General features: G+C 35.5%; 1 long non-coding RNA gene across 1 annotated transcript in view; it reads left to right on the top strand.

The window, feature by feature from the left end:
* Positions 1–2,732, top strand: part of LOC128248516 (uncharacterized) — a 4,682-nt gene extending 1,950 nt beyond the window's left edge. Inside the window, exon 3 of the long non-coding RNA XR_008264685.1 lies at positions 1,671–2,732. This is a non-coding gene — a long non-coding RNA (uncharacterized LOC128248516). The remainder of the gene's footprint in view (positions 1–1,670) is intronic.
* Positions 2,733–3,434: the final 702 nt, after the last annotated feature.

Genomic DNA, 3,434 nt, shown 5'->3' with positions numbered 1-3,434 from the left:
ATCAAAAGAAATACTGTTAAGTATCTTGTCCAGAATGATGACAATTCTACCGGCTCGCCGCTTTCAGATAATTGTTTATTAATTTAGCAGGCTTCAGCTTTTGCTCGCCAAATATTCTTTTCTATTCTAGGCGCAAGGCCCGAAGTTTTAGGGGAGGGGACCAGTCGATTAGATCGACGCCAGTACACAACTGGTACTTAATTTATCGAATATTCGTTTATGAATTAAGCATACTGGACAGTGTTCTTTGTGTCTCCAAACGAAAATAAGTCAATATTGTAAAAGGAAAAAAGATTCATTATACTCCCCACTCACTTAAATTTTTTTGTGTGGAATTATTCCTTTATTCTTTTACTTGTTTCAGTCATTTGACTGCGGCTATGCTGGAGCACCGTCTTCAGTCGAGCAAATCGACCCCAAGACTTATTCTTTGTAAGCCTAGTACTTATTCTATCGGTTCCTTTTGTCGTCTACCAAATCCACTCACAAGGCTTTGGTCGGCCCGAGGCTATAGTAGAAGACACTTGCCCAAGGTGCCCTGTAGTGAGACTGAACCCGGAACCATGTGATTTGTAAGCAGGCTACAAGCTACCACACAGCCACTCCTGCTTGCTTTCCTATTCCTGTTACTATATCCAGGTTCTGCGGATGTTCTTTGACAAACTTAATCATTTATTCATAACGAGATATTTTCTATTCTGTGCGTTAAAAATTAACTAATATTTTGGAAAATATTGTAGAAATATTTAAAACAATAACTAACTTACTGAAGTTATTCAAGACGAATTTATATAATTTAAAATGTATAATAAATTCCAAATAAAAGCATTTAAAACTTTATTTCTATATTCAATGAATTAATTTTATGATATTAGGTTAGTCTGCAAAATGGAAAACTATTATGTCATTACACGTTGAGTTTACTCATTTGTCACAATTAAATTGTCTTAACAAGTGCCTACTTATTACGACACAGCGCATTGCCAATATCTAATTTACTTCCAGTTCGAGAATTCAAAATCGTAGACTGTAAAAACATATTGCATTAATAGCAGTCACAAAACTCCTTCCATTTTCTTGAATTGTTGATACACAACTGAACGTATGATACAGAGTACTAGGTGTCGTATGAGACAAAATCAAATATAATACAATTCAATATAAAAAAAATCAATCATTATTCTAAACTTAAAATATTATAATATTATTCTGCTTGTTCTTGCCTGGCTTCTCCGTGTATTACGCTTATGTCATCAAAAGAGGTAATAACTTGAATGGAGAAATATGTATATAAAGAGAGAGAGGAATGGAAAACAAAAAGAGAGTAAGAGAGAGAAGTCTACATTATTAGAGAGTGATAGATAGATTTGCTACAGCAATACAAGTTCAAACGTTCAGTTTTGTCTTTTTATTAACACCATTGATAAATGTGTTTTAAAAACCGTCATTCATAATCGTTGCATCAATGTCTTTCTTTTAAAAGAATTCTTCTTTCACTCAAACCTTTTTATGTATATCATTTCTTTCTCGTGTTATGTCGTCTTCTATGAGAAACTTGAACCATGTCTGTAATGATACAATTTTTGAATTCCTAGTGTTATGTTCTGTTATCGACAAATTCATAAAGAATTCAAAGTATAGTATAAATGTTTCTGTTTTTTCTTTTTCAGCAGTCATAGATCGTTTTGGTTACGATTTGAAAACATGTTCTCTGGTACATTATTATGAAAATAACAACCGCCAGGAGTCGTCAGGTCGAATCGAGTGTTTTTGCCGACCTATCTAACCTGCTAAGAACGCTTCGAATTCGTTCTACTGCTTATCACCTCATATCTAACGGAATTATAGAACGTTTTCAACAACAGCTTAAAGTGGCTTTACTAGCATTTTCCAATTCGGATGGTGTATTACTAGGTTTACGTATCACTTTTAAGAAAGACCTAGGTTACTCCCAACAGAATTACTGTATGGTTCGGTACTTAAACTATCTGATCAAACGATATTGGCTACAAGCTACTCAACAAGATGATCCTACCAACTATAATGATCAACTAGGAAATTACATGGTGGCGTTACCTGCGTTAATAATGAGATCGCAGTCGATTAGCTTTTGTTCCAACCAATATCAACACCTGAACTCACATATTTGAATGCAACGATGCAGTTAAGCACCTTTGCAAGCAGTTTATTGACCCGTATAGTGTGTTAAAAAAGCTAAACCATCGTATATGGTTTTGAGCATTCAGGGGAGACAGGAGATCGACTTAAATAGGCTTTCGTCAAGTCTATTCCCTTACCACAACACTCTCCTTTCTCTTCTGCCACAGCAAGGCACTCCACACATAAACATAATGCATTATCCATCAACAATGCATTTCATATTGACAGGGTAAGCAAAAGTGGAAGAAGAGTACATTGGCCGGTTAGGTACATCTGCACGTATTTTCATTAACATACAAATACACACTCACGAAAGAAGGTTTTCTTTTTATAGTTCCCAAGAAAGAAGCAAAAGACCTGCAGAACTTTGCATCATCAACTTTTCAGAGAGAAGACAGAAGTTGTTCCTATATTCGTTGGGGCTTTAGGTATGGAGAAAAAATATATAGACAATTACATAACCCGCTCAACTTTATTCCTTCATAACTTTCTGAAAAATGATAATATTATTCTAATGAAGCTTTCTACAAATACCTTTCAGATAGTGCAGATGACGATTATATTGAATTTAACGTGAAAAAAAGAATCAGCAAAAAAAAAAAAAAATGAGTGGGCACTCAGACTTACATACTGACATACATCACACGCACGCACGCACGCACACACACACTCACGCCTGCGTCGCACATGCACGCACACACACGCACGCACACACACGCGCACGCACACACACACACACATACACACACACACAAAATGGGATTGCAAAGGAGTAATTCACTTTAAATTGTTACCACCTAATGCAACAATCAATGCTCAAATCTACTGTCAGCAATTAGAGCGTTTGAACCAAGCTTTGAAGAAAAAGAGACCTGCTTTAGTGAATCGAAAAGGAGTAATGTTTAATCAGGACAATGCGCGACCCCACACTGCAAAGATCACATCACAAAAGATCGAAGAGTTTGGTTGGGAAAAAATTCCTCATCCACTTTATTCTCCCGACCTTGCTCCTTCAGACTACCATTTGTTTCGTAGTTTACAGAATCATTTGGGGACATAACTTGTAAATAGATGGAAGTAAGTCATAGACAATCAGGAAAAGGACATTGATGATAAAATTTCAATTAAATATAATATTTGATCCCTTGTTTTCTTTATTCAAAATTCGGACAGAACTTATGGAATAGCCATGGTATACTACACCATCTGAAAGGTTTCTGCAGAAAATTTCATCTAAAAATACCAATATTTCTGAGAGTTATGAGGAAACAAAG

Source organism: Octopus bimaculoides, chromosome 8 (assembly GCF_001194135.2).
Source record: "Octopus bimaculoides isolate UCB-OBI-ISO-001 chromosome 8, ASM119413v2, whole genome shotgun sequence".
Classification (NCBI taxonomy): domain Eukaryota; kingdom Metazoa; phylum Mollusca; class Cephalopoda; order Octopoda; family Octopodidae; genus Octopus; species Octopus bimaculoides.
Note: the sequence above shows the minus strand (reverse complement) of the source record. Positions and strands in the feature narration are given on the sequence as shown.